The 14,187-nt window shown below is 45.3% G+C and overlaps 1 long non-coding RNA gene across 1 annotated transcript in view; it reads left to right on the forward strand.

Annotated features, from left to right (window-relative positions):
• LOC147999745 (uncharacterized) overlaps nt 1-14,187 on the forward strand; it is a 117,662-nt gene that overhangs the window by 65,411 nt on the left and 38,064 nt on the right. The window contains exon 8 of the long non-coding RNA XR_015642908.1: nt 10,361-10,448. This is a non-coding gene — a long non-coding RNA (uncharacterized LOC147999745). The remainder of the gene's footprint in view (nt 1-10,360; nt 10,449-14,187) is intronic.

Here is a 14,187-nt window from a genome sequence, read left to right on the forward strand (position 1 = left end):
AGGTGGACATAGATAGGGAGCTAGTGTGATATCACTGAGGGTCATAGTCAAAGGAAGAAAATACCTGTGGTTCAGTTGTCCCGGTTTTTGTTGTTCTTTTTCTTTGTCATCATCCAGTACCTCTGCATCCCCACCCCCACCCATCTCAGATGGGGCTTCTTTGTTATAGCCCTGGCTATCCTAGAACTTGCTCTGTAGACCAGTCTGTCTTTGAACTCACAAAGATCCTCCTGCCTCTGCCTCCAGAGTCCTGGGATTAAAGGCATTTGCCAACACTGGCCAGCTATGTTTTTTTCTTTTCTTTTCTTTTCTCTTCTTTTCTTTTCTTTTCTTTTCTTTTCAATTGACCTGTTTTTGTTTTGTTTTGTTTGCAATTTATTGTGAGAGCGTCATTCCAGTCTGTGTGACACGAAGGTATCACTGACTTTGTTCCTACCCTGAAGGATGGTTCCTGGCCTAGTACCAGCTGCAGCCCAGGGGACATGTTAGAAATGTAGAATTCAAGATTCAGCCTCAACTCACAGAACCAGAGTTTTCAGTGTCATGGGGGCTGACTGGGCCTTGCTTGTGCACTGGTGTTGGGAAGCCCTGGGCTAGTCCACACTGCCCCTCTTGTTTTGGCCATGACCCACATCGCTAGGTAAAGAGTGTTCTCACTTTTCTTTCACTGAGTCTCCAACTTGGTGTGACATATATGGACACACATGATAAGTGTTCGTAAAAGGCAAGATACAAGAATACCTCCTCATACTGTTGACTCACACACTTCCAGGGGCCTGTTTCCTTCCCGGGATAGGCTCAATGAGGACTTCTCTTGGGGCTAAAGGATGATACAGACAGCATCTTTGTCTATCTGAGAAGCTTGGGGTGGGGTGGGGTGGGTGGGTAGGGGTTGGGTCCTTTTAGTTGTGAGCGTATCATGCAGCACGTGGCCTGGTGGTATATTGTGTGAAGGAAGCTGTGGTTGGAGTCGTGTAGCTGTGAGCCAGGGTAAGTTAAGGACTTAAAGCAAATACTAGAAGAGAGAAACTTGGAACAGGGGGTCTCCCAGATTAAGTCGAGTGTGGACACACCACACACACACACACACACACACACACACACTAGAGTTCAAACACTGCATTCTAGGCTGCATTCCAGGCTGTGACTGTAGCTCAGTGGTCAGCTCTTCCTGGGTATGAAAGAGCCTCCTGGGTTTGAATCCTAGCATCTCGGAAACTGTAATGACAACTGGCCATGCTTTAAGGTTTAAACGTTATGACAGATGAAACCAATGGATGTTGAGGAGGGATTGCATTCTGTGAAGTGGCAGGTATCTGGACACTCTTTTGATAAGCATTTGGGGGCTCTGCCAGTGAGGGGTGTGACACAGGACAAAGTTCCTGTCCTCAGGGGACTCAAATTACTATGGGGAGGGCTGGTGATAAGCAGAGAAGAAATTTACAAACAGCCAACTTTGATGATCAATGCTTTGAAGGGAATAAACAATGGGCGGAGGGAGTGGCCCAAGATAGGGATGGAGAGAGATAGCTCCAGCCAATTGTCTTGTTAGTCTTCCTCTGAGGACTGCCATTTTATCCTCGATGCTATCACTTTTTAAATGACACACCTTCTCTCCCTCTCTTCCTGAAACAAGCATGAAAGCCAAACATTGGCCGTTTTGTAGCCCTGGCTCTGTCTGTGGCTTTCCCAATCTCTGATCACAAAGTCCACCCGTGTTTCCCTGGAAGTGATGACAGTCTAAACAGGCAGGCGGGATTTCAGAGCCTGTGGCCTGGTCCTCTGATCCCTGTCATCAGGTGTGTTTGAGTTGTCATTCTCTCCCCTCCCTCCCTCTCTGCAATGAAAACTTCTTTCCTTTTTGATGTCTTCTGTCTCCTCCTAGAATCTCATCCCTAGTCCTCAAACTCTGGTCCCATCACATCTGTGCTCCTGTGATTCCTTTCCCAACCTCTTTCTTGTTTGCTGGGTGCCTGTCCTGCACCAGGCCACGTGCTACATGATGTACTCACAACTAAAAGGACCCAACCCCCACCCACCTACCCTACCCCAAGCTTCTCAGATAGACAAAGATGCTGTCTGTATCATCCTTTAGACCGGAGGGAAGTTCTCATTGAGCCTGTTCCAGGAAGGAAACAGGCCCCAGGAAGTGTGAGTGCACAGTGTGAGGAAGGAGGTAGCCTGAAAGGGCAGGTTACCTAAGATCAGGATTCAGAGTGTGTGGCCATCGATAAAGAGGGCTGGAAAGTGTTTGCTAGGTGGAGGAATCCCCATGTGAACAAAGCAAGTCTTGAGCAAAAGGGCAACAGCCCCCTGAGAGAGGTGAGAGGGCCCTGTCCTCTCCCCCCTTACACCTCTCTAAGTAAATAGCCAGCTGCTACCAGCCCTTCAGCCTGTCCTTGCCAAATCCAGCAGCCACTCCTCAGGCTCACTTTCTGTGACCTGTCAGCAGCAGCATTTGGCACAATTGGCCATTCACCTCTTCACTTGGCTTTACTGCCTCCTGGGCCTCCTGTTGTCCCACCCCATCCCCCACCACCACTTTCTCGGCTTTCCTTTTTGTCTTCCTTCTGACCTTTCCTGTTGGAGTGTCTCTTCTGTTAGCTCTCCTTCCCTTGAGGATCTCCATTTTACAGCCTGAAATGCCGCCACCCCAACTCCACACCCCCCAGCTCATCGCTGTGCCTAACCCTGCTTCCCCATTTTAGCTAGACACCTCAACCTTAGTAAGGTCCGATTTGTTCTTTCTCGGACCATCCTACCAGATACTTAGGGCTCAGACCTTGACCCTTGTCCCCCACGTCCTCACATTTGGTGTCACCGGCACCTGTCCATGTGGCATCTTTTAGCATCTCACCCCATCTTCCCGGTCTGGGTCACCGTCAGTTCTTGCCTATCCTGTGCCAGTCAGTTCTGACAGCTTCTGTGGCTGACCCTGCCCATTTCAACTCGACCAACCAAAGAGACCTTCTGGCATGTCACCAGGTTATGTGCCTCTGCTCAGAGTCTTTCAGTAGTGGTAGCTGGCTCAGCTGGCACAGTGCTCGCTGCTTCAGTACCAGTGCACTCAGTCAAAGCCAGTCTTCACAGTAGCCTCAGGGCCTAGGCGGACTGCCTCTGCCTGCCTGCCTCCCTCCTATCCCTCCCTCCCTCCTTCCCTTCTTTTTCTTTCTGATGTTCTCAGGCTCATCAGAACCAGAGCTGTCAAGTCCTCACACAAAGCACTCTACCAGTGAGCCCTTACCATTCCCGCCTACCCTGTTACTAGACCTTCTGGGCTTGCTACTTTAAGGCATTTGAATTTGATGACTGGTGCTTTGGAGCTAATCAGGTTCTCCTGGAGCTACACCCTGCAGTCAGACCTTAAAGATTGTTATTCCCTCTGCCTCCGCCCTGCCCATCCCCACCTCTGTGTGCATCATTTCTTCCATATCAGGTTTTGTTGTATCTCCACCTACATTTTACTTCCTTTCTGCTGGCCAGCCATCTGATGCTCTTCCCTACATGTTTTCTACTTCTCTGTACTTACAGCCATGGGACACACCGATGGTTGGCTTTTTATCTTTCTCAGTTAAAAAGTGAGCTCTGGGAGAGCAGGAATTCTCGTTCCTCCTCCTCCTCCTCTTCCTCCTCCTCCTCCTCTTCCTCCTCCTCCTCCTCCTCTGTGTGATATACGTGTGTGTGTGTGTGTGTGTGTGTGTGGTGTCTTTGTTTTGTGCCTTATTAATAACCTTGAGACTGGGTTTCTCCCTGAATCTGGAGCATGCCATTTTGGCTCGCCTGCCAGGCAGCTCCCAGAATCCACCTGTCTCTGTCCAACTGAGATGTTGGGGTTTCGAGCACAGGCAGTCATGCCTAACTTTTGCATAGGTAATGAAGATTTGAACTCAGGTCTTCAGACTTGCAATATAAAGGTTCTTTCCGGGGTTGGGGATTTAGCTCAGTGGTAGAGCACTTGCCTAGCAAGCGCAAGGCCCTGGGTTCGGTCCCCAGCTCCGAAAAAAAGAAAAAAAAAAAGGTTCTTTCCTATGGAACCATCTCGCTTTTTCTTTGAGATAAGATTTCCCTAGGTAACTGAGGGCTTCATTCCATCCAGTGCACGTTGGTCTTGTAAACTCCATCTCCCAAGGCTGAAGTAGAGGTGTGTGCTACCACATACCACACCTGGGACTGTTTCTCTATTCACTGTTAAAATCCTGGGGTTTAAAATAGTGCCCAGACTAGAGAGATGGCTCAGCGGTTATGAGCGTTTGTTCTTATAGAAGACCGGGGTTCAATTCCCAGTGTCCATATGTGGTTCATAATAATCTATAACTCTAGTGCCAGGAGATCCCATTCCCGAGTCTGATCTCCATGAGCACTGAGCACACAGGTAATGCAGAGACATACATACACTGGGCAAAACACACAATAAAATAAAATAAAATAGAAATGAATGAATCTAATTTAAAAAAAATCCAGTTCCAGGGGCTTTGACGCCCTTTTCTGGTTTCTAAAGCAGTGCATGCAAATGGCACATGGATATCATGGACATAGACTTAAGTAAAACACCCACACATGTCAAACATCTTAAAGTAGGGCCTATCCCACAGGAAATGCTAAAACACACTTTTTTTTTTTTAATTTTTGAGGTGTTGGAGATTAAAGCCAGAACTTTACACACAATGAGGCCCTACTGAACCACACACAAGCAGGCACACACACACACACACACACACACACACACACATGCACACACAGCACATATATAATAATACACATATAAAATAACACACAAGGACACGATAACATACACACCTTCAAACCCATGGGCAAGTACACCTCTCTACTTACACAGATCTTCATTAATTTCTCTTATAGTGGGCTTCAGTGTGTATTTCTGTGCAAACACTTGCAGTGAGTGCTCTGCAAGCCTTGGTACCTAAGTTCGAGTCACATAGGTGTGTACTTGCAACTCCCATTGGTAGGAGCAAAGATAGCAGATCCTGCCTAGCTGAAATGACTAGTGTTTTTTTCTTTCATGTAAGGATTTTAATATTTTTTTTCTTTATAAGTAGTAGCAGAAAGATAGCTTTGAGGTTAAGAGCAAAGAGCATTGGCTGCTCTTACAGAGGACTCTGGTTGTAATCCCAGCACCTATATGACAGCTGAAAACCATCTGTAACTCCATTTCCAGGGGATGCAATGCCCTCTTCTGATGTCCATGGGCACTGCACAATAAATATGGTGCACAGAGATAAATTCATACAAACACCCATACACATAAAATAAAATAAATTAAAATAAAAATAATGATATAAGTTCTCTTTATGTAGCCCTGGCTATCCTAGAACACTAGACCGGGCTGACCTCTAACTCACAGAGATCCAGTTGCTTTTGCCTCCCAAATTCTGGATTAAACAATACACCACCATGCCTGGATAATTTCTTTCAAAAATCATCATTAAGAGAGTTGCTAAAGGGGCTGGAGAGATGGCTCAGTGGTTAGGAGCACTGACTGCTCTTCCAGAGGTCCTGAGTTCAATTCCAAGCAACCATGTGGTGGCTCACAACCATCTGTAATGAGATCTGATGTTCTCTTCCGGTGTGTCTGAAGACAGCTACAGTGTACTCATATACATAGAAATGACAGACTAGGATAAAATATTTGGGGGCTGGGGATTTAGCTCAGTGGTAGAGCGCTTGCCTAGGAAGCGCAAGGCCCTGGGTTCGGTCCCCAGCTCCGAAAAAAAGAACCAAAAAAAAAAAAATATTTGTAAAGCATAATTCTCATAAGAGAGTTGTATATACGATATATAAAGTACTTTAAAAATGAAACAAGAAGACTCAATTTAAAAATGTACACGACGATTAATCTTGAGTATCAGTAGGAGTTAGAGTCACCCAGGAGATGCACTTTGGGAGTGAGGATGTTTCCAGGGAGCTTTAATTGAGGAGGAACTCCCTCGAACATGGGTGGCATCACTCTGTGCCCTGATCCTGGACTGGATAGAGAAGACAACGAAACACATTCATTTTTTTCTGCTTCTGACAATGGGTGTCATGTGACCCGCAGCCATTTTGCTATGGTGCCTGCTGCCATATCTAGGGCCACTTTCACTGCCACAGCCTCCCTGCCTGTGATGAGCTGTGAGCCTCTCAAGCTGTGAGCCAAAGCAGCTGTTTCCTTTCTTCAGTTGCTTTTTTCCTCAGGAATTTTGTCATAGCATCAAGGAATGTAATTAAAGCCATGGGGAAATGATTTGAAAAGACACTTATCTAAGACTAATCAGGGCTAACAAACACAGGAAAGGATGCTTAACTTGCTAGTTATTGGAGAAATGCAAATGAAAATGAAGTGAGCCTCAAAGACACGCCTGTTAGAATGTGTCAAAGTTAAAAGAGACAGAGCTTGCTGGTGTCGCCAAGGGAGAAGGCATTGGAACTTTGATGCACTGCTTGTGAGAGTGCAAATAACTCATCCACCTTCTTGCTTTTCGATTTTTACATAAACAAAAAACAGAGTTTTGGGCTGGAGAGATGGCTCAGCGGTTAAGAGCACTGACAGCTCTTCCAGAGGTCCTGAGTTCAATTCCCAGCAACCACGTGGTGGCTCACAACCATCTGTAATGAGATCTGATGACTTCTTCTGGTGTGTCTGAAGACAGCTACAGTGTACTTACATATAATAAATGAATAAATATTTAAAAACAAAACAAAAACCCACAGTTCCATTATGATGATTTCATGGATGTATAACAGGCATTTTCTCATCTTTGTTTTCATTTCATTCCCACCACTTCCTGTTGGAAAGCAGTTTCTATAAGGACTTAGCATCCATGTCTTACGTGCTGTAAGTATCCCACTCCTAAATATATACCCACAAGGAAAGAGTGAGGAAGCAGGTTGTGTGAGTGTTCATACAGAGAGAGCAGCTGTGTTTTTAAATCAGAGACCCAGAGGCAACACAAGTGACCATTAACAGATGGCTGGATGAGCATGCGGGACAGCGAAGAGGCTTTCTTGGAGAACTCGCAGTCTCACTTTCTGCACTTCATCTTCAGGGCAGGATGTTTAGGAGACACATTCCAGCCCTCTCCCATCATTCTTTCTGGATATATTCCTATTGGATTCTCCTCTTCCACCTCCTCCTCCTCCTCTTTTCCCCCCACCCCTCCCTCTTTCTCTGTCTGTTTTTCTCTGCCACTGCATACATGCATGGGGAGGTCAGAGGACAACTTGGAAAAGATGGGCCCCTCCTTCCCCATGTGAGTCCTGGGGATTGAACTCAGGTCATCAGGCTTGGTAGCAACTGACATAATTCACCAAGGCATCTATCTAATGGTCTCTGCTCCTGGTATCAAGCTCTCTGAATTCTCAGAGCATCCCCGATGTGTTTATGAGATGAGGCTTCATGAGATTCTGTTACTGTGCCAAGGTTACCCCTTCTTCATTGTTGTTTCTTATTCTGGCCCATTCCATCTCAGACAGGGCTTATGTGGTTTTCTCAGGACCTCTCTTTCAGAGTAAGTCTTCTTCTTGCCACTCCTAACATGAGATCACTGCCTGGTTTTATTTAAAATTCTTTTAACATGCATGTAGTGTGTGTGTGTGTGTGTGTGTGTGTGTGTGTGTGTATGTACACGTGTGGAGGTCACAGGACAACTTCCGGGACTTAGTTCTTTCCTTCTACCGTGTAGGTTCCAAGGGTCAAGCACCTTTACCCACTAAACCATCTGGCCAAACGCTTCTTCATTTTTTAACTGTTTGGATTTAGCACAGAGCTTATAGGCCACATGTATTTGAATAGATGAGTGAACGAATTGATTTTTAATTCTGTGATTCATTATTTCAAGAATTACTTCAGCAGCTGAATGGTTTTTATAGATTACATATCCTCTTCCCAACCCTTGTGCATGTGAGCCTGTGTCTTGTCTGTCTGTCTGTCTGTCTCTCTTGAATCAGGCCACATCTTTTACTCTCTAGCTTGATAGTTGATAAACGAAGCTTGTTATGGCCTTGAAGTCTCTCTCCCCTTGCCAGCTGTGAGCAAGCCAGCCTCCTTCCATTCAAACCCCGGTATCCAGGCCTGAGACAACTTTCAATTATGACTTTACTTTTATCTGGTGCCTTCTGCTTTGTGACCCTGATACATAGGCTAGGTCACATGGTATAACCTCTCCCCTTTCCTAAAAACCTTCCCTTTTTCTTGGGAACCAGGGGCACCCCTTCATCACTGTTGATTTATCCACCATGACTGTATTACCTGATGTTCAAGAGCTAATGCAATTTTCTCCCTTTAGGGTCCTATCGCGCTGCCTGTAATACAAACCTATAACTCTCCTAATAGTTCTAAACCGAGGGGGATTGGCGGCCCTCGCCCTTCAAGACCCCATCATGATCTACCTGAAGTTCTTACTGAAGTTACTCATCCTAGCTTCCTTTCTACAGAGGCCATAGCATCTTTTATTATTTATGACATATCGATTGGCTCTTTATTGAGCTGAACCTACGTTCCATTTCAGTAACACACCAACAGCTGTGACTCAGCCTGGGTTACTGGGACATGTGCTGTCATCCTGATTTTTCCTGTTTCTGTCACCAATAAGTGACAGAAACAACTTCAGGGAGAAGAGGTTTATTTTGGCTCACGGGTCAATGGTATAGGATGATTAAGGTCAGAGCTTGAAATACTCAATCCTGTTGCAACCACAGGCTGGAAGAGAGAAAGAAGAACGGATACTTCTGCTCAGCCTTCCTTCTCCATACTGCCCAGGGTCCCAGCCAGGAAACAGCACCACCCGTAGGGAGAGGATTGATGGATTGATCCACCTCAGTTACTCAGCTGAAGCTAATTCCCTCCCCCTAGGCATACCCAGTGCCTGGTCTCCAAGGTGATTCTAGATTTCGTCCCTTTTTTTTTTTGACTTAACACAAATCATCACATGACTAGATGTTAGGGAGAGTTGTAGGTTTGGTTTTTTTTTAATTTCTTTGTTTTTGAGACAGAGTCTTACTATGTAGCCTAGGCTAGATTCAAACTCAGAAGCCTTTTGCTTCTGCCTCCCTAGTGCTAGAATTACAGGTATATACTGGGATTACAGGTGTATAACACTATGCCTAAGTATTCCTCCCTCCCTCCCTCCCTCCCTCCCTCCCTCCCTCCCTTCCTTCCTTCCTTCCTTCCTTCCTTCCTTCGTTCCCCAATTGGCCTAGAACTTGGTATGTAGATCAGGCTGGCCTCAAACTCACAGAGCTCTCCCACCTCTGTCTCCTGAGTGCTAGGATTTAATGCATAAGCCTTCTTTTTTTTTTTTTTTTGAGGTTGAATACAATTCTAATTTATCTGTATAGTAGTACAACCAGGCAGATCTATTCATTTCTAAATAGATACTTACGTTGTCCCCAGATCTTTTTCATTTGGTTTTGTGTGACAAATCTCATGTAGCTCAGGTTGACCTTGGACTCCTGATCCTCCTGCCTCTACTTTATCCCTGTGTGCTGAGATTATAAGTATAGGTGTGTTGTTCTCTACATTTGTACTCTGAAGAATGGAGCTGAAAATAAGATCTTTGAGATTCTCTTTCTTCTTTCTTTCTTTTTTTCTTTCTTTCTTTCTTTCTTTTGTTCGTTTCTGTATGTGGGGTGTGTGTGTGTATGTGTGTGTGTGTGTGTGTGTGTATGTGTGTGTATGCTACAGTTCATATATGGAGGTCAGAGCACACGTGTGGAGTTGGGTCTCCCCATCCATCTTTATTTACCTGGGTTCCCAGGATCAAACTCAGGTCAGGCTTCCAAAGCAACTGTGTTTCTCCTCTTGAGCCAACTTGCCAGGCCAAGATCCCACTTTCAGTGCTTTTGGATTTATACCCAGCAGTGGGGTTGCTGGATAGAAGGGTAGTTCTAGCCTTAAGGTTTTGGCCCTCCCGCCATTTTCCATGATGGCTACTACCATTCTCAGCAGCAGTGCAGTTCCCCATCTCTCCAGCTGCTCACCAGTAAGCTGCCAACTTGTTTTTGTGTGTTGATAGGTTCTGATAAGGCTTCTACTCCTCTTCCTCATTCTTTTCTTCCTCCCTCCCCTTTTCCTCCGCTCTCTCTCTTCATGTCTTTGTGTAGCCCAAGCTGGTCTCAACTTTGGGCCCCTCTCTCCTCCACTCCTCATGTGCTGGGGACAAAGGTGTGTGCCTCTACAGCCCACCTGACATGTTTTTACGTAGCTGTTGACTATTGGTGTGTGTCCGTTAGAGAAATGTCTGCTTTTAAGCTGGGTTATTACTTCCTTGTTGGTGGTGTTACTGTATCGTAGAAGTTCCTTGCATGTTTTAGGAATTAACCTCTGACCAGATACAAGTGAGAAATATTTCCTTTTTTGCTGCAGAGACTGCCTTTAGCACTTCTTAACATTGTCCATGGCCATTACAACATCAAAAAGAGGCCTGAGCCAAACGCTCTTCACAGGAAACTGGGTAAGTAGATCTCAATCCATGCGTGTAACACAAGTACTTGTGTTAGTTTAAAAGACATATGGTTCTGGGCAGACTGATGTGGAGATAAATAAATGTAATGTTGAGCAAATGAGAAGTGTTTTTTTTTTTTAAAGATTTTTTTATTTTTGTGTGCATTGGTGTTTTGATTGCACGTACGTCTGTGTGAGGGCATCAAATCCTTCTGAACTGGAATTACATGCAGTGAGTGAGCTGCTATGCATGTGTTGGAACTTAAACCCAGGTCTTCTGGAAGAACAGCCAGTGCTTTTAACCACTGAGCCATCTCTCCAGCTCAAAATGAGCAGTTGTAAACCTATGGATGTGGCTGTAGGGTGTTTACCTAGTGTGAGTGAGGCTCTGGATTTGGTTCCCAAAAGTTGGAAAGTCCTAAAACGGAAACAAAATTCCATAGAATAAGATTCTGATTTCAAGAAACAAAAACTTATAAATCTATAGAGAACAATAGACTATGAGTTAGTGTTTGTTTTATGTTTGAAAAAGGGCCTTGCTATGAAGTCCAGGCTGGCCTTGAATTCCTATCAGTCTTCTTGCTTCTGACTCTTATGTACAGGGATTACAAGAGGGAACTCCACCCCTGGTACAAGCATGTGTGTGCTTGAGTACACACACACACACACACACACACACACTATTCTATATTGATATGTTCTTAGAAAAATATAGAGCTGTGAGTGTAGCTTGGTAGAAGAGTGCTTTTCTATTATGTGTGAGGCCCTGGCTTTTGATTCCTTAGCACCACAAAAGGGGTGGAAAACAGAGGGAGAAAAAAAAATTCCCTTTGACCCAGAATGACTTGGGTGTTGACACATCTAGAGAAACTTTGTTTCGTTCTTCTTTGTGAACTCTGCTACTGTTTGTTAGGGACTTGCTTTTGCTTCTATAATTGAAAAAGAACCATAGAAATTAAGAAAACAGCACCCAACTGGAAAGATTCAGTGCTGTTTTAGTAAATTCCATGTGTCTCAAAGATTGATTCTTAGCTGGGTGGTGTTGGCCCACGCCTTTAGTCTCAGTGCTCTGGAGGCAGAGGCAGGTGGATCTCTGAGTTCGAGTCCAGCCCGGTCTGCAGAGTGAGTTCCAGGACAGCCAGAACTGCACAGAGAAACCCTGTCTTGAAGGAAAAAAAAATTGCTTCTTAGACTGATTATACTGTCGTGGATTTTTGTAGCATCTTCCAGAAATCTATCACTTTCTCCTTTCCGGTCTTGTTTCTTTACCTTCAGGGTCTTTTTAGAGGTGGAGTGCACAGTCCAGGGAGGGAAGATGCAGTGTCCAAGGATGCAGTCAGAACCTGTAGCCTGGGGTTTTGTTCCCATGGTTCTAGCCCAGGGTTGATGCTAGGCTAGGAAATCCTAATTCCTGGCACCTGGCAAAGGTAACCACTCATGGGTTTTGAGGCATAGACTCCTTTTTGACTCCTGCCCTTACCAGCTATAGGCTATGTGGGACATTGGGCAAGTGGGCAAGATTTTTTTTTTTTAATTTTTTTTTTTTTTTTTTTTTGTTTGTTTGTTTCTGGAGACACTGTCTCTTGACGTAGCCCTGACTGTCTTAGAACTCCCTATATAGACCAGGCTGGCCTCAAACTCCGAGATCTGCCTGCTTCTGCCTTCGGATAGGAAGTTTCTTCACCTCCCTTTCTGACTTTGGGCTCCTCATCACAATCAGAAACGTTCTCACATTCATATTACAGGATTGTTGAGCAGTGTGGGCTTGAAGGACCCACTGGCGCTCCATAACTGTTTTTATTGTTGTTGCTTCTTTGGGGGGGGGGGGGAAGAGGACAGCTCAGCACCTGAAAGAAATTAGGATAGATTAAAGGAAGTAAAAAGAGGAAAGGAAGAGTTGGAGATACAATTCCATTTCCTAGTCACTGTCTCCCTCCTCCCCCTCTCTTTTTTCTTTTTAATTAAGCCTCCTGTTGCTAAGTGCTAGCAGATGCGCGTAAGTGGTAGCTCTGTAGGAATTGTAGGAAGGCCTGAGGCAGTACTTTGCAATAAGTGGAAGGATAGGAGGCTTGCATGGGCTAGTGAGAAACATCCACAAACAAGGGGCTTGGTTGTTCTCGGCAGAACTGCATTCACTCTGGAAGGCAGGGCCTCTCAGATAAGCCTTCAGCGGTGAGCGGGCTTACTAGCCATGAAAACACCCAGCCTACGAACCCAAGGCCTGGTGTAGCTAGTGCTATTACCATAGCCCCTAGGCCAAGAACTCTGAGTCACCAAGCTGTGTCAGAGTTTCTTCTGAGGTCTCCAACCAAAAGTGCTAACTAAGAAGGTACCCTGAGATTTTCCACCTGATGGACAGGCCGTGTGTGTGTGTGTGTGTGTGTGTGTGTGTGTGTGTGATTGGTAAATTATTTCTCTGCTGGTAAAATGAGCCAATTCAAACCAGATCAGATTATATTTAGGACAGGAACTCCAGGGAGCGGTCACTGGCCCCAAGGACTGAGGCCAGAGGAGTTGCCATGGGGGCGGGGTTGGGGTGGAGAAAGGGCAGGCACAGGGAGAAGAGATCAATATGACTGGATTATATAGGGAGGGGCCTTTGAGGGAAGGGCAGCCTAGCCCCTGGGCTGGAAAGTTCAGGGTAGGGGGCAGGGTATGCTAGGTAGAGACTGAGGAATGCCAGGAGAACCTGGAAGCCAGGTTTGTTTTGATATGTAATATGCACTTTGGTCCCTAGTTGGGGGTGGGGTAGGGTCAGAAACCAAATGGATGTGCCTTTTGAGAGGAGTCATAACTGGCACCCCACGTGGGTCTGGACAGAGGTTTCTTTCTCTGTCTTCACAGCCATGGGGATTGAGATGCAGTAGGCTGGTGTAGTTTTGGTGAAGCCTTATAGGGACCCTATAAAAAGCATTTTTTGTTCTACACCAGTGGTTCTATACCTTCCTAATGCGACCGTTTAACATAGTTCCTAATGTTGTGGTGACCCCCAACCATAAAATTATTTCACTGCTACTTTATAACTGTAACTGTTATGAATTTAATGTAAATGAATATCTGATATTCAGGATATCTGATTCAGACTCACAAGTTGAGAACCACTGTTTTGCATGGTGTTTGCAAAATAATGGTGTCCTAGGGTTCTTCTGCTGTGAAGAGACGCCATGACCTCAGCATCTCTTAGAGAGGAAAGCACACCGTTGGTGCTGGCTTACAGTTTCAGAGCCTTGTCACCATGGTGGGAAGCATGGTGGCTTGCAGGCAGACATGAACCTGGAGAAGTTGAGAGTTCCACATAGGATCTGCAGGCAGCAGGAAGAGAGAGGCAGTAGGTCTGTCTTGGGCTTTCGAAACCTCAAAGTCCAGCCTCCGGTGACGCACTTTCTCCAACCAGGCCACATGTATTTCAACAAACATATAGCTCCTAATTCCTGTCAAGTAGTGCGACTCCCTAATGACCAAGCATTCAAATATACAAGACTGTGGGAGCCATTCTTATTCAAATCACCACAGATGGTAATAGGTAAAAACTTTTTATGTAGTGTTTTCATGTGCCAGCCACTGTTAGATACACACTCATACACACACATACACACACACACACACACTCATACACACACATACATACACATATATACACAAATCTGCACACATACAGGAACACATACACAGGGACATATGCATACACACAAACACAGAAATACACACACACATATACATACATACGCATATATGCCCATGCAGACACA

Source organism: Rattus norvegicus, chromosome 18, assembly GCF_021556685.1.
Source record: "Rattus norvegicus strain SHRSP/BbbUtx chromosome 18, alternate assembly SHRSP_T2T, whole genome shotgun sequence".
NCBI lineage: Eukaryota > Metazoa > Chordata > Mammalia > Rodentia > Muridae > Rattus > Rattus norvegicus.